The sequence below is a fragment of the Sturnira hondurensis genome, unplaced genomic scaffold, assembly GCF_014824575.4.
Source record: "Sturnira hondurensis isolate 20B ecotype Veracruz unplaced genomic scaffold, ASM1482457v3 Scaffold0016433, whole genome shotgun sequence".
In the NCBI taxonomy this organism is placed as follows: Eukaryota; Metazoa; Chordata; class Mammalia; order Chiroptera; family Phyllostomidae; genus Sturnira; species Sturnira hondurensis.
This window is the reverse complement of record NW_028089064.1, coordinates 2,220,925-2,245,483: the sequence shown is the minus strand read 5'-3', so window position 1 is coordinate 2,245,483 and position 24,559 is coordinate 2,220,925.

Genomic DNA, 24,559 nt, shown 5'->3' with positions numbered 1-24,559 from the left:
TATTCTCTTGGTTAGAAGTCCAGTTTGTTTGCAAATCAACAAAATATATTAAAATATTACATATCATGATTGAGATGATAGGCGGAATACAGAACTGGGAAAGCATCGACTCCCCTGTTCCCTCAAGGGATGGCACACAGGTGTAGGGCCATGTGCATCGGTCCAGACATCACATTCCAGGCTGTCACATTGCTGAGGGAGCTCTGAAGAAATGGCTCTGGCCTTTTATGGACAAGAAGGGATGGGAGGGTGAAAGCAAGGAAGAGTGGGGGGGATGTGAGTTGGGAGGGAAAAAGTATTTGGTACTGAGTCAGAGTGGGGAAAAGTGTCTCTAAGGTTTTCCCCTTCACTCTGCATAAGGAGGTTTCAACAGAAGAGCTAGAAGACTTCGTCCAAGGCTTCTGATAGAGAGACTTGGAAATGAAGGCTCCAAGAACTAGAAATGCAAATATGCAGAAAGCACGACTAGTCGTGTGTGTTGGCGGGGAGCTTGAATTGCTGCCTGCAACTCCCTTCAGAGGCTGTGCGTGGTGTGTGAAGAGGTCTGGTGTGGGGAGGGCACCGTTTCCCCATGAGTCCTGCCAGCTGTAGTCTTTGTGACTGCCTATGGTCATGCCTTGAAATATCACACACAGGTTTTTAACCCAGAGCTGTACTCCTAAGTTATATGTTAAATATCTCAAATGGATTTGTTCATCAAACATTATGTTTAATAATATTTCGGGATGTTTAATAATATTTTGTTCCTTGATGACAGGATCAAGTCCCCTTTCAATTGTGTTAAAGCAAAATTTCCAGTTGACATACACGAAATGATTAGCACCTATTTTGCAAAAGTATTCCTAACATTTGCTACCAAGTTGTTAGAAAAGGTTTTAGGAAAGAAAAAACAAACCTTTGTTAAATCAGGTGCCATCACAGTCAGACCAATTTTGGATAAGTATACACTCATAGTTTAGGGTTTTGGAAATCAATGCTATTAAACTGTCTATATATACCCTTTCATCTCTTCTAAGATCTTCATGTACCCCAAAGGGATGCACATACTCAGTGTGGAGATTGGCATGATAATCACACAGGTGGTACATGGAAGAGCCAGAACACAAATCCTGGCAAACTGTCTGGGGAAGGTCTTTACCACACTACACTGTACACAGTGCAGATTGTAAGATCTGCCTTCATACATAAAATTATGATTTGGCCATATCAAGAAAAAATACTTTACTTCCCATACTTGTTTTTCAGGAAGTGGCTGGACTATTGACAAAAGGATATAAATCAGAAGAATAATGTTCCCAATGACAGCTGGGCAGCAGATTGAGAACCACAAGTCCACTTTGGACCCACAGGAGAGAGGTAGCAGGGACATTCACTAGGGAAGGCATTGACTAACATTGCTGACAGAATTGTGTTGTTAATGTCCTGAGAGCAAATTAAATATAGTCTTTACTCCTAACAATGTTCTACTCAGATGGAATAATGTAAAATAAAAAAATATTGTGTATCTTTTAGAATAAAATAAATAAAAATAGTTTGATATTCTCAAAACAGAGAAACATTTCTTAAAAAAGAAATTAACAAAAATAAACACAAACCCTTAAAGGAAATGGCATTAAACGTTAAAACTAATTTAAAAATAGAAAACCTGTATCAAGGAAAATTCTGTTTTAAATGAGTGAAAATAAAAGCCATGTGAAGAAAATGTGTAGGTAGAATTGTTTATGTATATATACCAAGGCCTATCCAGAAAGGATCCAGCCACACACTATTAAAAAAGACATTTATTGAGAAAATATAAGATACAAGAAACATTGTATAGGACAATGGTGCCTTAGGCCCATTCAAACTCATGGTTCATTTGAGAAAGTCTGGTTCACCGGTAGCAGTTTGAATCAAGTCATTAGCAAGTACAGCACAATGTTCTTTTTGCTGTGGTAGCAGAAGCCATGAAACAAATATTGCTATGACATGTTTCATGCCAAGATCCTATGTCAAAATACTGCACATGGTAGTTTTTGAATACCCCTATCAGCTTTTAGTTCTTATACTGTCAGTTGTTGATCTTTGTTGATTTCAGCCTGTGCACTTTCAGCATTCTCAGGTGTTCTGCTTGCTCTAGGCCTTCCAGAATGTGGGTCACTTTCAACAGATTCTCGACCACCTTTGAGGCATTTGTGCTACACTTTTATTTGTGCTGCACTCATTGTATTGTTCCTGAAAGTCTTTGGAACTGTCTGAATAGTTTGCACAGAGGAATGTTTAAGTTTAATGTAAAATTTGATGCAGATTCATGTTCTACTCACTCAGTCATTCTGAATGCGATGACCACACAGTACACATGCTCACTCAATGACATTTACTACCCCCACTGACTAGTACAGTGAAGTTGTCATTGTTCACACATGTGCATGCCAGTCCACTCTCCTTGGCTACCAGGCTAAACTGATGTCATGTAAACCACTATTGTTATATTAACAATGGCTGGACTTTTTTCATATACATACATATATATATATATATAAACATATGTATATTCATAACAAATTTATATGAAAAATGGCTACACTCCCTAGAACAAATGAGTAACTATACAACATGACATTAGTAAAAGTAGAAATACAAATAATACTTGTAATAAAAATATGCAATTACTCAGCAACAAAGAAATAGATGCAAAAGGTTTTATATGTCTGACAACTTTAGCTCTTGGCAAGAATTCAGAGCAATGATATGTCAGTTGTGAAAATATAAGCTAAAAGCAATTTGGTAATTTGGCAGTATCTAGCAAAATTAGATATACACATATGCCTATGAGCCAACCATATATAATCTGAGAGAATCTCTTCTTATGCTCACAGGTATACATGTATATAAAAGTGTCCACGAGAGAAATGTTTTTATGATTTAAAAAAATGTCTTAAGTATGCATCAACTTCAGAATAGATGAATAACATTGAATAAAGTACTACTACACAACTATGGAAATGAATGATCTATCACGATATGTAGTAACATGGATATTCCTGAAACAATATGAACAAAAATGCAAACTGATGAATGGTATGCATAGTATGAAAATATTTAAATAAATTTATAGTACACTAAAACATGCTATATGATGTTTAGTGACATTATTTCAGAATTTAGGGATTAGCAAACTACAAATTGAGGATGGTTATTAGCTCAAACATGCAGAGGAGGGAAAGTAGATGGGCGATGAGCAAATCCAGAGGTACACAACTCTGTTCAGAACATTTTACTTTTTAGACTGGCTTGTGGAAACTTGTTATTCTTTCCATCATAGTTTGTACAATCTTAAGTGAAGTTGAACAGCAACAAGGATTTGTAGCCCCGACCCCCACAATAGAATATCTGGATATAACTTTTGGCTCAATATTGGCCATTTGCATCTCAGATTCAACCAACCCTTGATCAAAAATAGTATTTTCTATGCATGATTGGGAATCTGAGTCTGAAAGCCATGGCTGGAAATGAAAAAATACTGTTTTGTACCCAAAGATGAAACACACAGATACAAAGGGAAAACTGTACTTACTGAAAAAAGAAATAAGTGTTGTTTGGGAGTGGATCTACAAAGTTCGAACAACTGTGTCAAGGATCAAATACAATGCATCTGAAGGGCTGCGGTTTAGGAAAGAAGTACAATAGACCCTACAGGCAGGCTAGCTGTCTAGTACTGTGGGAGTGCAGAAAAATGTGATGTCATCATTTAGAAAAAAAGTGAGGAGTGAAGCTGCACCAGAGAGTAATCCTGCAAGTACAGAACACAACCACCCCGGGAGGTGAGGAGGGGGGTCACATTTGAATGAGAAATAAGAAAAATTGGAGTACCTTCTTACCAGTTGTTGAATTTTGTTTACTCAGTTGCTATTTGTGAAAAAATAAAAAATATGCATTGTTTTTTCTTAAGAAAGAGCTCACCAAAAATTCCAAATGTCAGCCCAGAACATGTTAAGGAAAGCTAGTCATTCAGAAAAATTTCCTTTTTTTCTTAGCCAAAAGAAGTGAAAAAATTAACTATAAGTAATTTTCCAATCATTTCAGTGATATGAGATATTATGGCACATATAAATTACTAGATAATAGTTTTCTATTACTATTGTATATATAGAGTATAGTGTAGTTATAGTTATTTTCTGTATATTTTTTAAAGATTTTATTTATTTATCTTTAGAGGGGAAGCGTTTGAGAGAAGGAGAGAAATATCAATGTATGGTTGCCTCTGGTGAGTCCCCTGCTGGGAACTGACCTACAACCCAGGCATGTGCCCTGACTGGGAATCGAACCGCGATCATGTTATTTTCTATCTTAATAAAGTAAATTGTGTATGGGACAGGACAGAGGCCAAGGAAAAGCAGGTGAACAGAAGGGTAAGGCACTAATGCCTAATCTTAAGAGTAAAGAATCAGTAGTTAGTTTATAGTAGATGGTAGTTTATAATGGATGGTATAAAACAAAGTGTTAATTATGTCATTTGATATTGCAACAGTGACCTATCAAGACACTTAGATAAGAATATAATTAGGGTGATATTTATATAATATGCTAACTTTTACAACTAGTTAGATCAACAGAAGTGCACCCACCACCAGCATCTATGCTGGGGCAGGGCTCTGAAAGCCCCTCTGTCCAGGAGAAGTGTGGGAAGTTGTGTACCTCTGGATTTGCTCATTGCCCATCTACTTTCCCTCCTCTGCATGTTTGAGCTAATAACCATCCTCAATTTGTAGTTTGCTAATGCCTAAGTTCTGAAATAATGTCACTAAACATCATATAGCATGTTTTAGTGTACTATAAATTTATTTAAATATTTTCATACTATGCATACCGTTCATCAGTTTGCATTTTTGTAGGCAATGCAGGGCACTCAGGGTCTTCAACCATCTCATCTGCCTACTCACTTTCAGATGGTGACTTTATTTCCAATTCATTGAGAATATCGGTCTATTCATTTTATTGTGCTTTGCTTTATTACATTTCACAGATGTTGTGTTTTTCACAAACTGAACGCAAGACCCTCCATGAGAAGAAATAGTACAACTTGATGTATTGTGGTATTCACTTTGTTGTGGCAATCTGGAACCAAACCAGCAATATGACTGAGGTATGCCTGTATAGAAATTATCAACTTTGAATTCCATCAGATTCCTACTTAATTTTTAATGTACTTAATGTGTGCATCTATTTTGTTCATCTTGTCTTGTGTTGTGTTATATTAAAATTTATTCCTCCTTCTTATTCCATAACATTTTTGGAATGAGATCCCATTTCTTTTAACAATCTTAAGAGATTCCCTACATTAGTCACTCATTTATCTCTTCTCTTAAATTGGTACTTTCTCCCTCTCTAGAAGAATATTCAGGATCCAAGATGGCAACAGTGCAAGTGGAAGATACACTCACCTCCTCCCAGGACAAGATTGAAATTATAACTAAAATACAGAATAATCAAACTGAATAACCAACCAACAATTAGCAGAACAAAAACCTTATAACCAAAGATTTACAGAAGAATCCACATTGAGACTGGTAGGAAGAGCAGAAACTCACAAAGAACTGAACCAATTCCCATGGGTGGTGGCTGTGAACCCTGAGGGATATCTAGCTGCAAAATTTCCCCCTGAGAAGTGTGGAGTCTCCACCCCAGACTTTCCAGAACAGAACACTGGAAGAGACGCACATACAACATCTGGTTGTGAAAAGTTGTGGGGGTTCTTTCCATCATGGAAAAAAGATGGTGCCTAGAGATATAGGGGTTCTCTTAAAGGGCCAGCATGTACAATCTCATTCAAAGCTACTCACCCTGGGTTCCAGGCAGAAAGAAGTCAGGACAGACTAGAGTTGTGTGAAGAGAGAATAGAATGTGTGGCTCTCCACTTTCCAGGATCCCTGTGCTGAGTCCCTCTCCCACATCACAGATACCATCTTCATTGGGTGGAGGATGCCCCCATTTATTACAACAGCCTGGGACAATGCAATAGCCCTACACTTTGGACTCCCTGTTGTTCACCCTGCAGAGCTCATGCCCTGCTAATTATTCCAAGAGGTGGAGGTCTGGGCAGACACAGTGGGTGTCAGTGGCTGAATTGTGTGGGGCTTTGGGGTGGGACTATTCACTCCACTTTCCCATGAACCTGACTAGTAGTACATCCCCTGCACTGAAGATCTGTTACTAAACTTTCCGGGCTCTCCACAGTCCCACCCTCTTGACTCGGGTTAGAATCTGGGACATATAAGATTGTATGGTTCTAGAACAGGGGACAGTTGTCCCCTCACATGCTGGACTGATACGAAGTTTTCCTCCACTGACCAAATCCTAGTCTGTTTCTTCCTGATACACTCTGCCAGTCTCAACCTTGACTCTCTGAGACACCACCATACCACAAAAGTCAGTGGGTACCCAGCAGGTATCAGCTAGGCTTAATATATCCTGGGAGGTTTGCTGAGTAGCCTAAGACCCAGCACTGATACCATGTTTGAATCTGTACCAAACTGGTGAACACCACTTGCCCCTACCTGACACTCACTGAAGACCTACCTCATGCAACTTGCATGCTGCCAGAGGCTCTTTTAGTGACTCAGTCTAACAGACAGCCAGCAGGCAGAGGCAGTTGGAGGCAGAGACAGATCTCTGGGTGCCTTGAGCGTCTTGCTGACCAGCCCCCTGACTCAGTGCTGCAGAAGCCAACCTTTGTGTACAACTTGGTCCTTCCCATGCACACAAAGACCCAGCAGAGGCAGCCACTGGCTAAGAATTGATTTGTAGCATTAAACACATTGCCCCGGGTGAGTCACAGGCAGTGTCTGATATTCACTTTCACCAGATTCCCTCCCAAGAGGTTCCACAATAAACACACCCACCCGCCAGCTTCAGACAATATCAGAGCATGATCAAAATGGCTTCACAAGTGGCATATCTAAAGGAAGGTCTCAGCAGGCACCAGACCCTGCTGAGGCAAAATTGACTTCACGTAGTCAGCACCTTCAAGTAATACATATACTGTGGTCAGGGTGGACCCTCACAGTCAGCCAGCTTCAGGGTCTGCCCCACGCATGAATGGCCAGTAGCAATCCAGACTCAATGACAACAAGAGGGTTTACATAAACCACACAAGGGTCATTCTTGGAGAACCCAACTCAGGTGATCAAGAAGACTGCATCACTGGGCCTCACAAGACAGCTACAACATAAGACCACCCTGCCAAGACTGGGAGACACAGCAGATCCTCCTAATACATAAAAAAAAACACACATACAAAGAGGTGGCTAAAATGGAAAGTCAAAGAAACATGCCCCAAGTGAAAGAACAGGAAAAATCTCCAGAAAAAGAATCAAATGAAATGGAGGCAAACAATTTACCAGATATAGTGTTAAAAATATCTATAAGGATTGTCAAGGAACATCTAGGAACTTACTGAGAACTTCAATATCATGAAAAAGGATACATAAATTATTAAAAAGAACCAGTTAGAAATGAAGAATACAATATCTGAAATGAATACACTAGACGGAATAAATAGCAGGTGAGATAAATCAGAGACATTAATCACTAATTTGAAACACAGTTAGCAGAAAACACCCAATCAGAGCAGAAAATAATTGAAATACTTTAAGGTAATTCTGGATCACTGTGAGATGTAACAATATCCACATCATAGGGGTATCAGAAAGAGAAGACAGAGAGCAATAGATCAAGAACTTGAAAACTTCCTTAACCTGGTGAAGGAAAAAGATACCCAAGTCCAGGAAGCACAGTCTCAAACAAGATGAACCCAAAGAGGCTCACACCAAGACATCTCATAATTAAAATTGCAGAGGATAAACACAAAGAGAGAATCATAAAAGCATCAAGAAAAGACAATTACCTACAAGGAAGATCTCATAAGACTGTCAGTTGTTTGCTCAACAGGAATATCACAGGCCAGAAGGGACTGGCAAGAAAAATGTAAAGTGATGAAAAGCAAGAGACAACAACCAAGAGTATTTTTTTACTCAGAAATGCTATCCTTTGAAATTTAAGAAAAAATGTGGGGGAGGGGGTATAAAGGGAATAAATGGTAATAGAAAGATATAATAAGATTATATATATTTTTAAAGATTATGAAGGTACAAAAATAAAATTTAAGAAATAAAAAAAAAAACCTTCCCAGGCAAGAAAAATCCTAAGTGAGTCCAATACCACCAGATCAGTTTTACAAGAAACATTGGTCTTCTTTAAGGGAAATAAAATAGAGGAACATAGTTATAAAGAATAAAATGGCAATAAATGTGTACCTATAAATATTCACTTTAAGCGTAAATGTCTTAAATGCTCTAATCAAAAGATATCAAGTAATTGAATAGATAAGAAAACAGAAAAAGATACCCACCTTAGAACAAAAGATACACATAGGTAAAGATATGGAAAAAGATATTTCATGCAAGTGAAATGGAAAAAAAAAGAGCTGGGGTAGAAATACTTAGATAAAATAGACTTCAAAATGGAGACTATATAGTAAGAGACAAAGACAGACACTGTATAATGATAAAGGGAACAATCCAACAGGAGGATTTAACCCTTAACATAAGAGCACCTAAACATGTAAAGCAAGTCTTGATTGGTATAAAGGCAAAGATTGGTCCTGGCTGGTATAGCTCAGTGCATTGAGCATGGGCCTGAGAAGCAAAGGGTAGCTGGTTTGATTCCCAGTCAGGGCACATGCCTGGGTTGCAGGCCAGGTCCCCAGTAGGGGACGCATGTTAGGCAACCCCACATTGATGTTTCTCTTCCACTCTCTCTCCTTCCCTTCCCCTTTATCTAAAAAATAAATTAATTAAATGTATTTTTTAAAAGGCAAAGATTGGCAATATGTAGTCATTATACAGGATTTGAACACTCCATTGACATCGATAGATAGATCTTAAAAAAAATTCTTCCAGACTGAAAATCAATTTTAAAAATGTAGCCTTATTTGATACTCTACATCAGGTAATTTAATTAATGTCTTCACAGCATTTTACCCCAAAGCAGCAGAATATACTTTTTTTTCAAATGAACATGGAATATTTTTAGGATAGGCCACATGTTAAAACAAAAAAACTCAATAAATCTAAGAAGATTGAAATTATATCAAGTATCTTCTCTGATCATAATAGTATGAAACAGGAAATCCACCACAAGTAAAAAAAAAAACCTGAAAAACACATAAAGACATGGAAGCTAAATAACATGTTACTAAACAATGAATGTGGTTACAATTAGATCAAGGAAGAAATCAAAAGATGCTTTCAAAGAAATGAAAATAAGAATACAGTAACCCAAAACCTATGGGACACAGTGAAAGCAGTACTAATATTAGGAAAATCCACAGAATTATAGGTCTCCTCAAGGAACAATTTAAAAATCTCAAAAAAAATTAAGGAAATAATAAAGATTAGAACATAAATAAATAAAATAAGTCTAAAAAATACAAAAGATCAATGAAACCAAGAGTTGGTTCTTTGAGAAGATAAACAAGATTGGGAAACCTTTAACACACTAGTCAAGAAAAAAAATAAAGAGGACCCAAATAAATAAAATTAGAAATAAAAGTGGAGAAATAGCAACTGACATTACAGAAATACAAAGGATTCTAAGAAAATGTTTTGAACCTCTATATGCCAACAAACTGGACAATCTGGATGAAATGAATAAATTCCTAGAAACATGCAATCTTACAAAACTGAGTCAGGAAAAATAATAAAACCTAAATAGATCAATTACAACTAATGAAATTGAAGCAGTAATCAAAAAACTTTCCACAAATGAAAGTCAGAGCAAATGGCTTCACAGGTGAATTTCTCCAAACATTCAAACAACTAAAATCTATTTTTCTCAAACTATTTCAAAAAATTCAATAGAAAGGAAGAATCTGAAACTCATTTTATGAAGCTAACATTATTCTAATTCAAAAACCAAATAAAAGTACTACAAAGAAAGACAATTACAGGCCAATACCCCTTATACACATAGATGCTAAATCCCTCAACAAAATATTAGTAAACCAAATGCAGCAATACATTAAAAATATCATACACCATGATAAAGTGAGATTTATCTCTTGGATGCAAGTTTGGTACCATATCTACAAAACAATAAATGTGATACATTACATAAAAATGAAGGATAAAAATTGCATGGTTATATCAATAGATGCAGCAAAGGCATTTGATCAAATCCAGCATGCATTTACGATAAAAACTTTCAACAAATTGGCGATAAAGGAAACATACATCAACATAATAAAGGCTATTTATGGCCAATCCACAGTCAACATCATATTCAATGGGCAAAAACTAACTTTCCCTTGAGATAAAAAATAAGACAGGGATGTCCATTTTCACCACTCTTATTCAACATAGTACTGGAAATCCTATCTACAGCAATCACACAGAAGAAAAAAAGCCATCTAAATTGGAAAGGAAAAAGTAAAATGTCATTATTTTCAGATGATGTGATATTTTATCTAGAGAAGCCCAAAGATTCTACCAAAAACAGGTAGAATGGATCAATGAATTCAATAAAGGATCCATTTGATACAAAATAGGATACAGAATTAATATCCAGAAATTAGGTGCATTTTAAACCCAATAATGAATTATCAGAAAGGGAAACTAAGAAAAGAATTTTATTTAAAACTGCGATCAATCAATCAATCAATAAAATACCTAGGAATACGTTTAACCAAGTATGTTAAACAACTCTACTTAGATAAGTATAAGACAATGAAAAAAGAAATTGAAAAGCACACACATAAGTCTCAGTGATCAGGCAAGAAAAGGAAGTAAAAGGCATCCAAATTGGAAAGGAGGAAACAAAACTGGCATTGTTTGCAGATGACATGATAGTGTACCTGGAAAATCCTATAGACTCTACCAAAAAACTGCTCTAACTAATAAATGGATTTGGCAAAACAGTGGGTTACAAAGTCAATATCCAGAAATCAAAGGCATTTTTGTATACCAACAATGAAACAGCAGAAGCAGAAATCAAGAAAAAATCCCATTCGATATAGCAAAAACAAAAATAAAATATCTGGGAATAAATCTAACCAAGGAGGTAAAAGACCTGTATGCAGAAAACTACAAAACACTGAAGAAAGAAATCAAGGAAGACACAAATAAATGGAAACATATACCGTGTTCATGGATTGGAAGAATTAACATCATCAAAATGGCCATACTACCCAAAACAATTTACAGATTCAATGCAATACCTATTAAAGTACCAATGGCATATTTCACAGACATAGAACAAACACTTCAAAAATTTATATGGAACCATAAACGACCCTGAATAGCAACTACAATTTTGAGAAAGAAGAAAAAAGTAGGAGGGATCACAATACCTGATATCAAACTGTATTACAAGGCCACTGTAATCAAAACAGCCTGATACTGGCACAAAAACAGGCACATAGACCAATGGAACAGAATAGAGAACCCAGAAATAAACCCAAATCTCTACAGTCAATTAATATTCGACAAAGGGGGCAGTATCATAAAATGGGGTAAAGATAGCCTCTTCAACAAATGGTGTTGGGAGAACTGGACAGCTACATGCAAAAAAATGAAACTCGAGCACCAACTTACATCATACACCAAAATAAATTCAAGGTGGATAAAAGACTTAAATATAAGCCATGACACCATTAAAGTCCTAGAGGAGAACATTGGCAGGAAAATCTCAGATATTTCACGCAGCAACATTTTTACTGATATGTCCCCTAGAGCAAGGACTATAAAGGAAAGAATAAACAAATGGGATCTCATCAAAATAAAAAGCTTCTGCGCAGCTAAAGAAAACAGCATTAAAATAAAAAGACAACCAACTGTATGGGAAAACATATTTGCCAATGATACCTCAGACAAAGGTTTAATCTCCAAAATATACAAAGAACTCACACGACTTCACTCTAAGAAGACAACTAACCCAATTAAAAAATGGGGAAAGGACTTGAACAGACACTTCTGCAAGGAGGACATACAGAGGATCCAGAGACACATGAAAAGATGCTCAATATCACTAGCTATCAGAGAGATGCAAATTAAAACTACAATGAGATACCACTTTACACCGGTGAGAATGGCTATCATAAACAAAGCAATAAACAACAAATGTTGGAGAGGGTGTGGGGAAAAGGGGACTCTGGTCCACTGTTGGTGGGATTGCAGACTGGTACAACCATTATGGAAAACAGTATGGAATTTTCTCAGAAAACTAAAATTGGACTTGCCTTTTGACCCAGCAATTCCACTGCTAGGATTGTATCCTAAGAACCCTAAAACACCAATCCCAAAGAACCTATGCACCCCAATGTTCATAGCAGCACAATTTACAATAGCCAAGAGTTGGAAGCAACCTAGGTGCCCGTCAGTAAATGAATGGATCAAAAAACTATGGTACATATACACAATGGAATTCTATACAGCAGAAAGAAAGAAGGAGCTCCTACCTTTTGCAACATCATGGATGGAACTGGAAAGCTTATGCTGAGTGAAGTAAGCCAGGTGTTAAATGACAAATACCATATGATATCACCTTTAACAGGAAGGTAAACAACAAAATAAACAAGCAAGCAAAATATAACCAAAGACACTGAAATAGAGAACAGGGGGACAGTGACCAGAGGGGAGAGTGGCGGGAATTTCAGGGGAAATAGGGGAGGAATTTAGAGGAACAAATATAAAGGATACATGGACAACAACTAAGAAGGGTGGAAATGGGAGGGAGGGGGGAGCACAGGGGGTGGGATGGAATGAGAATAATAGACAGAATACTGTACTTGAAAAATAATTAAATAAAGTTTTAAAAAGTAACATGTTTGGAAAGGATTTTAAATGACAAAAAAAGCGTATGAGTAAGTCAAATCATGTACCATGTACATGGATTAGGAATAATTAACATTATTAAAAAGTCCAGCCCTGGCTGGTGTAGCTCAGTGGATAGAGCATGGGCTGGGAACCAAACGGTTGTCAGTTCTATTTCCAGTCAGGGCATGTGCATGGATTGCAGGCCAGATCCCCAGTAACGGGAACATGAGAGGCAATCAGGCATTGATGTTTCTCTCCCTCTTTTTCTCCTTTCTTTCCCTTCTCTCTATAAATAAATAAATAAATAAATTTTAAAAATAAGGTAACTTAAATAAATAAATAAATAAATAGTCCATATTATCCAAAGCATTCTATAGATTCCATTCAATTCCTATCATTATATCAATGACATATTTCAGGTGACTAGAATGAATATTCCAAAAATTTATATGCAATCACAAAGGACCCCAAATAACCACAACAATCTTGAGAAAGAAGAACAAAGTGGGAGGAATTATGCTATCTGATATCAGACTATACTACAAGGCCATAGTAATCAAAACAATATGGTACTGGCATAAAAAAAGATATATGGATTAATAAAACAGTGTAGAGAGTCCAGGTACACCCACAGCTTTATGATCAATTAATATTTGGCAAATACAAGAATATAATAAAGGGGGAAAGACAGTCCATTTAATAAATGGTATTGGAGAAACTGGACAGAGGTGCAAAAAATGGAACTAGATCACCTTCTAACACTGTACATAATAATAAACTGAAAATGAATTAAATATGTAAATGTAAGACTAAAAACATAAAAATCTTAGAAGAAAACATAGGCAGCAAAATATTGGTCATTGCTCATACCAATATTTTACCTGATGTATCTACTCAGGAAAGAGAAATAAATGAAAACTAAGCAAATGATTGCATCTATCTAAAAAATTTTGCACAGCAAAAAAAATTAACAAAATTAAGACAACCAATTGAACAAGAGAACATATTTACCAATGACACAGGCAATAAAAAGTTAATATCCAAAATTTATAAAGAAGTTACACAACTCAACATCAAAAATACAAAGAATCCAACTAAAAATTTGGAAGAACTTAAATAGGCACTTCTCCAAAGAGGACATATAGATGGCTAACAGATACATGCAAAGATTCTTGTGATACTAATCATTAGAGAAATGTAAATTAAAACCACAGTAAGATTACCTCACACCAATTAAAATGGCTATCATCAATAAATCAACAAACAGCAATTGTTGGGGAGGATGGGGAGAAAAAGAACTCTAGTGCACTGTTGGTGGAAATGCAGACTGGCGCAGCCACTGTGGAGAGCTGTATAGACTTTCCTCAATAAATAAAAAATGAAACTCTTTTATGACCTAGTTATTCCACTTCTGGGAATATATCCAAAGAAACCTAAAACACAAATTTGAAAGAATATCTTCACTCCTATGTTTATTGCATCATTATGTACAGTGGCTAAGGTTTAGAAGCATCCCAAGTGCCTAGCTATCAGTAGATAAGTGTTTTTTTTTAAAAAAACAACAAAACAAAACAAAAAAACAGCGGAATATTTACATGATAGAAACCAGTTGGCCATAAAAAAATCTTACTTTTCTGCAACAGAATGGATTGACCTGGAGAGCATTATGCTAAGTGAAATAAGCCAGTCAGAGGAAGACAAATATATAATTTCACTTATACAGAGTGTGGCACAAATAATGCCCCTTTTTATTACAAACTCTTTTATTACAAAATCATAAGCATGTAATTCTGTAGCATAATAAAATCACAGTCAAGTACCATATGACATTTTAGGTGAGATGTTCAAATTAAAGCTATAAATCATTACAACCATATTATTACCCTACCAACCACATTCAACCAGGCATTACTTACACCTGACCCTGTATGTAGAATGTAATGAACAAAATAAACTAAGAATAAATACACTCATAGATAGAGAGACTGAAAAGCTGTTAGAAGGGAGGGTAATTGGGAAGGTGGTGAAGAGATGATTAAAAAAACGAACAGAAAACATCCTAGACAGACAATAGTATGGCGGTATGGAGATTGCTGAGGGAAAAGGGGCCTCGGGGAAGGTGGAAGAAAGTAAAGATGGAATGCATGGTGATAGAAGGAGACTTGACTTTTGGTGATAACACACAATACAATATATAGATGATGTATTATAAACTTGCGCAATTTCATTAATCAATGTCAACTCAAATTCAATTGAAAAAGAACATTCATATTGTCATACAAACCCGCCTTGTTCATATTTTTGAAGCAACCATTGCTTCTTTGCCTCAATTCTTTTCAGCTACTACTCCATTTCTAAGCTGACTTAAGTGTGTGTGTGTGTGTATCTGTTTTTGTGCAAAGCACACACACACATATTTTCTTTTAGAAAGAACTAGCTACTCATAGAGAATTCACTTTCTCAGTTTTGATTCACTCTTCACTGCTCTACAATTTAGCTAATTTTTTCCATTATTACATGGAAGTGTCTATCATCAAGATCTCTAGAAACTTTCCTTTTGCCAAATTCAGTGATCACTATTGTCCTAATTTTATTTATACACAGTCTCTATGATAGTTGAATGTTTCCTTCTTCTGAAGATCATCTCTCTAAGCTTAAAGGACGTTAAACGTACCTTGCTTTTAATAATAATCTTTCCAATAAACTGTTTTAAGCCTTCTGTTGGAGTCTCTAGGGCTTTTTCTTTAGTCCTTTGCTCTATTTTTATGTCTGCTAATGACTCCTAAATTTATTATTGGATCTCTATAATGCCTATTTTTAATGACAAATTTCTAGTTTTATTTACAAATCTCAAGAGTAACACGTCCACAGTGGACATAATCATTTCTCCATATGAAGCCTGAATGTATTTCTTTTTTTTAACTTTTATTTTTTAAAGATGCTATTTATGTATTTTTATAAAAAGGGGAAGGGGGAGAGAGAGAGAGAGGGAGAGAAATATGAATACGTGGTTGCCTCTCACACAGGCCCCTACTGGGCACCTGGCTCACAACCCAGGTATGTATCCTAATTGGGAATTGATCTGGTGGCCCTTTGATTCCCAGGTTGGTACTCAATCTACTGAGCCACATCAGCCAGAGTAATAGGTGTATTTCTTGTTAATTGACAAAATCACTCTAGAGGAAAAATAAGAAATATCTCCGGGGGCTTTCCTTATTTATCTCTCTCCTCTATCCCTCTCTTTGAAAAATGTTGGTGAGTCTTGTTAATGCCATCATCAAAAAAAGATTTTTTTCCTCTTTGTGTTTTTATCCAGGGCCATTATCATAAATCAGGCCACATCTCAGTGAAACTGTTGCCATAGTCTTTTACTGGTTTTCCGATTTTTACTATTGCTCTCCATACTCAGAAATGCCAATAATTTTTAAAGCACAAAGTAGCCTGGGTCATCTTCTTTTAAAGCCATAAATCAGACTATGTCATACCTCATACATTTTTTTCTATTGACTTCTTGTGGAGCTTTGACTATAATCGTCAACCCTGCACATGGAGAAGAAATGCACATAACATAGAAATGCTGGCCCTTATGCCTTTCAACCACATTGTAAACAATTCTTATTCTAGTTCTCTATACTCCAATCACACTGAACTCTGTAGATTGTTTAGATGCATGAAGTTCTTTCTTATCCCAGCACAAACTCTTTGCACAACCTTGGCAGGCATTATGTGTGTTAACTCCATGTCTCATCCTAAGTGACACCTCTTTAAAAGACATGTATTGCCCTCTCTACCAACCTCATTGGCTGCACCTTCCATCTCTTTTTTTCTACAATAAAACCTTTTCAATTCCTTCAGAGAAAATATTTCTAATTTTAAATTTATTTTTGCTTGCATGTTTATTTTCTGTCTTACTCATTTTACAGTAAATTCATCATGGTGGCAGTTATGGTTTTTTATTTTTAGTGCCAAGTAACTACTAGAACATACTTATTGTACAGATGAATGAATGATAGACTATTACAGGTTTGAAATAATTAATATGTTTACAAAAAACCAACCTCATCATATGTAAACTCAGAGATTATACATATGTTCTCCAAGGCTCCCAGCTTTGCCTTGGAGATTATATATTATATATGTTTATATATATATATATATATATATATATATATATATATACCCTATATATATGCTTAATCTTTTCATTACATTTATTGGAGTGATATTGGTTAATAAAATATACAGGTTTCAAAGTGTACAATTCTACAATACATCATTTGTGTATTGGATTGTGTGTTTACCACCTGAAGTCACTGAATCTTTATGAACTATTTTAAATTCACATTCATGCATACACTTAACAACCCACACTATATTTCATATATTTTTAAATTTATTCATTTCTGTTTAGGTAGTGTTTTCCGCCATGGAGTCAGCAATTCTGCTTAGGGCTCACTAATAAAAGCAACATAGAACTAATAAATATAACAAAGCAGTTCATTTAATTACCCTTTTGTTATTGCTAATTTGTTATTGCTGAAATATAAATTCTAATTTTATTGTATTATTTAGGAAAAATAAATTAGCAACTTTCCCTTCCAGCAAAATGAAGAAACCCACATGGTTTCTATTTTTACATGAAACTCATATGGTTTCAGTCTTTACATTGCCTTTCACCATAATTTTAAGCCACCCAAAACAATTCAAACAATCTCTGTACTTTTTTCTCTGGGGAACTTGCTAAATTTGCAGTTGAGGTAAGCAGTCAATACTCACCTCCGCTACTCTGTACATAAATATTATTTCAAAAGGAAATTCCTTGGAGGAACTGCTTTTATGAAATGTAACTTCATTAGTTAGTAATAGATTGCTCTATTGTAGGTTTTCTCCCATCAAGCTAATTTGGAAACTGTTAATTGCCTTACATTTCTTTTATAGGGTAAAATGAATGATATCCCTGTGTGAGAATCAACCTCATTATAATTTTTCTTTCAATGAGCTAGTGATATTGACTTTATTTGACTTTAATGTTCACATTAATCTATTTATTCTAGAATATTTACAGAGTTGAATTGGAATGGAATTTATCCTTACATCTACTTTGCTTCTCCAGCTTTCATAGGTCTAGTAGTAGAGAAAAAAAGAAAACCAGAATTAAATAAAAAGATGTAAGTACTCATAACTTTCCTCAGTGTTCACACAAATGCTTTTCACTGTTCATACGAGTTTACACAGTTTTTTCTTAAAAAGTGAATTACAAAATACAGTTCTTGATTATCATTTTAAAATTTGGTTTTCCAAGTAGTAATCATTTTACTACTGATCTTTATGTATTTTATTGGTTAATAAAGATCAAACACTGATTTTTCCTTCAAAATTCATTAATAACATTTTCATCAAAGAATCAGAGTACTGTAGAACTTAGATATAAAGGAGACATTTGAGGTATACTATTTAAGTAAATTTTATGGATAATGAAACTGAAGCCTGGAAAACTTAATGAAGTGGTTTAAAACATGCCACTAAAATAATGGAATCATAATTCTGGAAGACTAACAGGTAAAATATCTTGCCCCTTCCTCTCTGGAAATCATCTCGGATCCATGGCAATGCTGTTATTTGAGAAATAATCACGTAGACAGTGACACAGATTTTTTACAGTTGCAACAAGTTACCAAACTTTCAGTGGCTTAAAACAACACACAATCATCTTATCATTTCTGTGGGAAAGGAATCCACTCCCTCTTTGGTGAGTTCACTGTTCATTATGTCGCCTGCGGCTGTCGGACTGTGAAATTCCTGCTTCATACCCTTCAGTCAGTAGGCAAAGGCTGTTCTCAGCTGTTAGCCGTTTCCTGCCACCCAGCTTTTTCCACTGCTTTAAAACCAGTAGGAGAATCTGTGCTGCTGCTTCCCCACTCTTCACAGTGCTCAGTTAATAGGACAAGACTAACCCAGGATAAAATTACCTATAAGCACTACTTGGGAGCTTTTGTGACATGTGCAAAACCCTTCTGCCATAAAATGTAACATAATCAAAAGACATTTATCCAATTGTATTCCTAGGGTTTGCAACACCCAAATGGATGATATCACTCAAGACTGTACACCACTGGATGTAAATCTTTAATTTTGCCTACCAAAGTTGCTAAATGATACTGTGTTCATATTTAACGCCTAAGTGAAAGGCATCAATAAAAACACTAAATGAAATGAATGGTTCTAATATAAAAAGGGTAAATAAAATGAATCACTCTAAAATTGTTTTGTAATACCTGTCTCTTTATCAATATTTATCAATATTGATAAATATTGATTAAAAAGTTACAAACTTTCAGCTGTGTGATGCGTGAGATGAGTCTCTAATGTAAATCGTGGTGACTATAGTTGGTAACAATACATCATGTAATTTAACTTTCTTAAGAGAGTAGAACATAAAGCGCTCACCAAAAAAAATTAAAAAAATATATATATATATAATGATTTGAGATGAGAGATGTGTTATTTAACTAGATGAGGGAAGAAGAATTTTTTCATAATGAATACAGATATGAAATTAACACACTATATACTTAAAATAACATATGCCAATCATACCTGAGTAAAGTTGGAACAAAAATCTATTACTCTTTATTATAAATTATTTTCCTTCTAAATGGCATAATTAACACAAAAATGTACCCTCACTCACTAAGGACATTTGTTGATCAAGTTCAGGCTGCCTGAAGGAACAGACATCTATTAAATGAGAAATACATACAATATATAGTTGGGGGCTAAAAACATTATTTTTTAAAGACTTTATTTATTTATTTTTAGAGAGAAGAGAAGAGAGGGAGAAAAAGAGGGACAAAAACATCAATGTGTGTTTGCCTCTCGCATGCCCCTACTGGGAACCTGGCCTGAAACCCAAGCATGTGCCCTGCCTGGAAAATGAACGAGTGACCCCTTGGTTTGCAGGCTGGCACTCAATCCACTGAGCCACACCAGTCAGTAATGAAAACATTACTTTGTTGCTGTTGAAAACAAGGGGAAGAGGAAAAAAGTTTGGTACTTAGAAAATGCAAAGCAGATGACAAAAAATGGTTATTAAATACAGGATTGTATTCAACTAGCAAGTAATCCTTTACTGGCCTTTTTATAATCTGCCTGCAGTATTCTATTAACGTGAATAAAAGAGCAAATAATCTTACAGAATTCTTATATAAATCACCAAAGCAAGGCTTTTCAACCATGACTGGCCATGCGACAAGTATATAGTAAACTGCCTTCTATTTGACAAGTTTTCATGTGTGGGAGCAAATCACCTTGTTCATGGAATTGTATGCATGTTCTGGAACTCATAATATCTGTTAAATCCTCTGAGAAAAAGTATAATGTAGAAGTTTTTAATTTATTGCAGGTCCATTTTAATCTTAATTTAAAGAAAAAGATGCAAGAACTATCATATTTTCTTTAAAAAAGTAGAACTGGGGAGTTTCGTCTCTCTTCCTGAAGACTTTATTATCAAGAATCCAGGCAACTGTTTAGATTATGTCAGTAAAAATGCTGACCAAGTAAGCACCTTTTCATTTCTGTGACTCTTTTAGAATGTTTTTTTTTTTAATTTAAAACTCTTTTTTATAGATGGTGTACTTACCCATATGCTTGTCAGTTTCAAACCTATTCATTTTAGGCATTAATGAGGAGGAAGGGGAAAACTTGTGTTTTCTGATATATTCACCAATTGAATGTTCCTGTAATTATGTTAAAGTTAACCATTATTTCAGAATGATCATAATTCTACCACATAGCTTATATCTAAGAACATACTATTCTAAGAAAAACAATTTAGACACAGAAAGATAAATATTGCATGATTTCACTTATAAGTATCATTTTAAAAAAAATTGAAGTCATAGAACAGGTGGTTGCCAGAGGCTGAGGTTTGGAGAAAATAGGTGATTTTGGTCAAAGGATACAAATATTCAGTTACAGGATGAATATGCTCTAGGAATCAGAAATGTAGCATGATGATTATAGTTAATACTCTTGCATACTTCAGCAGCACAATTTACAATAGCCAAGTGCTGGAAGAAACCTAAGACCCCATCAGTAAATGAATGGATCAAAAAACTGTGGTACATTTACGCAGTGGAATACTACCCAGCAGAAAGAAAGAAAGCACTCCTACCCTTCATGACAGCATGGATGGCACTGGAGAACATTATGGTAAGTAAAATAAGCCAGGTGGTAAAAGATAAATACCATATAATTTCACCTATAAGTGGAACCTAATCAATAAAACAAGCAAGCAAAATATAACTAGAGACATTGAAATAAAAAACAAACTAACAGTAACCAGAGGGGAGAGGGGAGTGAGATAGCAGGAAAAGAAGGGGAAGGGTCATCAAGGAAGATGTATAAAGTACACAAGGACAAAGCCAAACAGAGGTAGGATTGAAGGGGAAAGGTGGGGGCAGGTGGGTGGGGTCAGGAGAAATAATAACAGAAAAATGGAGACAATTGTACTTGAACAACAATAAAAAAAGAAAGAAATTTGCTAAGATTATAAACCTTAACTAATCTCATCACACATACAAAAAATGTAACTATGAGGTGATGGATGTGTTAATTAACATGATTATAGCAAGCATTTCACAATGTATACACAAATCAGTACATTATATGTTTTTTTTTAATTCACATTTTAGGATCAATGAATTCATAAGCTGGGTTTTTGAAAAGATAAACAAAATAGACAAGCCTTTAAGTAGGCTCATCAAGAAAAGAAGAGAGAGGACCCAAATAAACACAATCAGAAATGAAAGAGGAGAGATTACAACTGATACTACAGAAATAGAAGGGATTGTAAGAAATTACTATGCAGAACTGTACGCCAAGAAATTTGAAAACCTAGGTCAAATGGACAACTTTGTAGAAAAATATAATCTTCCAAAACGTAATGAAAAAGAAGCAGAAAACCTGACCAGACCAATAATGGCAGTAAATTGAAGCAGTAATAAAAAACTCCCATCACACAAAAGCCCTGGACAAAATGGTTTCACAGGAGAATTCTACAAAACATTCAAGGAAGAGGTAACCCCTATTCTTCACAGACTATTCCAAAAAATTCAAAGTGATGGAAGACTCCCAAACTCTTTTTATGAAGCCAGCATCACGCTAATTCCAAAACCAGATAGAGACACAACAAAGAAAGAAAACTTCAGGCCAATATCACTGATGAACATAGACACTACAATCTTCAACAAAATATTGGCAAATCACATCTGACAATACATTAAAAAGATCATACACCATGACCAAGTGGGATTCATCCCAGGGATGCAAGGATGGTTCAATATTCACAAATCAGTAAATGTAATACATCACATAAACAAAAGCAAACACAAAAACCACATGATCACATAAATAGATGTGGAAAAAGTTTTTGATAAGGTAAAACACCTATTTATGATAAAGGCACTCAGCAAAGTGGGAATAGAGGGAGCATTCTTTAATATAATAAAGGCAATGTATGAAAGATCTACAGCCAACATACTCAATGGGCAAAAACTAAAATCTTGTTCCACTAAGATCGGGAACAAGACAAGGTTGTCCACTTTCACCACTTCTATTCAATATAGTATTGGAAGTTTTAGCCACAGCAATCAGACAAGAAAAGGAAGAAAAAGGCATCCAAATCAGAAAGGAGGAAACAAAACTGTCATTGTTCGCAGATGACATGATAGTGTACATGGAAAATCCTATAGACTCTACCAAAAAACTGCTGGAACTAATAAATGAATTTGGCAAAACAGCGGGATACAAAGTCAATATCCAGAAATCAAAGGCATTTTTGTATACCAACAATGAAACGGCAGAAGCAGAAATCAAGAAAAAAATCCCATTCAATATAGCAAAAACAAAAAAAAATATCTGGGAATAAACCTAACCAAGGAGGTAAAAGACCTGTATGCAGAAAACTACACAACATTGAACAAAGAAATCAAGGAAGACACAAACAAATGGAAACATATACTGTGTTCATGGATTGGAAGAATTAACATCATCAAAATGTCCATACTACCCAAAGCAATTTACAGATTCAATGCAATACCTATTAAAGTACCAGTGGCATATTTCACAGACATAGAACAAACACTTCAAAAATTTATATGGAACCATAAAAGACCTTGAATAGCAGCCACAATTTTGAGAAAGAAGAACAGAGTAGGAGGGATCATAATACCTGATATCAAACTGCATTACAAGGCCACTGTAATCAAAACAGCCTGGTACTGGCACAAAAACAGGCACATAGACCAATGGAATAGAACAGAAAGCCTGGAAATAAACCCAAATCTCTATAGTCAATTAATATTCGACAAAGGAGGCAATAACATTAAATGGAGTAAAGACAGCCTCTTCAGCAAATTGAAAGTGTTGGGAGAACTGGACAGCTACATGCAAAAAAAAAAAAAAGAAACTCGAGCATCAACTTTCACCATACACCAAAATAAATTCAAGGTGGATAAAAGACTTAAATATAAGCTGGGAAACCATTAAAGCCCTAGAGGAGAACATTGGCAGGAAAATCTCAAATATTCCAGGCAGCAATATTTTTACTGATACATCCCCTAGAGCAAGGGACATGAAGGAAAGAATAAACAAATGAAATCTCATCAAAATTAAAAGCTTCTGCATGGCTAAGGAAAACAGTATCAAGGTAAAAAGAGAAGCAACTGTTTGGGAAACATATTTGCCAATGATACCTCAGACAAAGGTTTAATCTCCAAAATATACAAAGAACTCACATGACTCCACTCAAAGAAGATGAGCAACCCAATTAAAAAATGGGCAAAGGACTTGAACAACACTTCTCCAAGGAGGACATACAGAGGATCCAGAGACACATGAAAAGATGCTCCATATCGCTAGCTATCAGAGAGATGCAAATTAAAACCACAATGAGATACCACTTTACACCAGTCAGAATGGCCATCATAAACAAAGAAACAAACAACAAGTGCTGGAGAGGTTGTGGGGAAAAGGAGATTCTAGTTCACTGTTGGTGGGATTGCAGACTGGTACAACCACTATGGAAAATAGTATGGAATTTTCTAAGAAAACTAAAAATAAACGTGTCTTTTGACCCAGCAATTCCACTATTAGGAGTATATCCTAAGAACCCTGAAACACCAATCCAAAAGAACCTATGCACCCCAATGTTCATAGCAGCACAATTCACGATAGTCAAGAATTGGAAGCAACCTAGATGCCCATCGGTCAATGACTGGCTCAAAAAACTATGGTACATTTATACAATGGAATTCTATGCTGCAGAAAGGAAGAAGGAACTACTACCCTTTGCAACATCATGTATGGAACTGTAAAGCATTATGCTGAGCGAAATAAGCCAGGCAGTGAAAGACAAATACCATATGATCTCACCATTAACAGGAATCTAAACAAAACAAACAAGCAAGCAAAATATGACCAATGATACTTAAATACAGAACAGGCTGACAGGGTCCAGCGGGGAGAGGGGAGAGAATCATAGTGGAAAAGGGGATGGACTTACCTGAACAAGTATAAAGAACACATGGACAATAACTAAGGGTGGGGGGCAGAAATGGGAGGAAGGCGGGGAGCATGGGAAGGGGGGCAGGCAGGGTTGGGAATATAAGACAGAAAGCTTTACTTGAACAAGAATTAAATAAAATAAA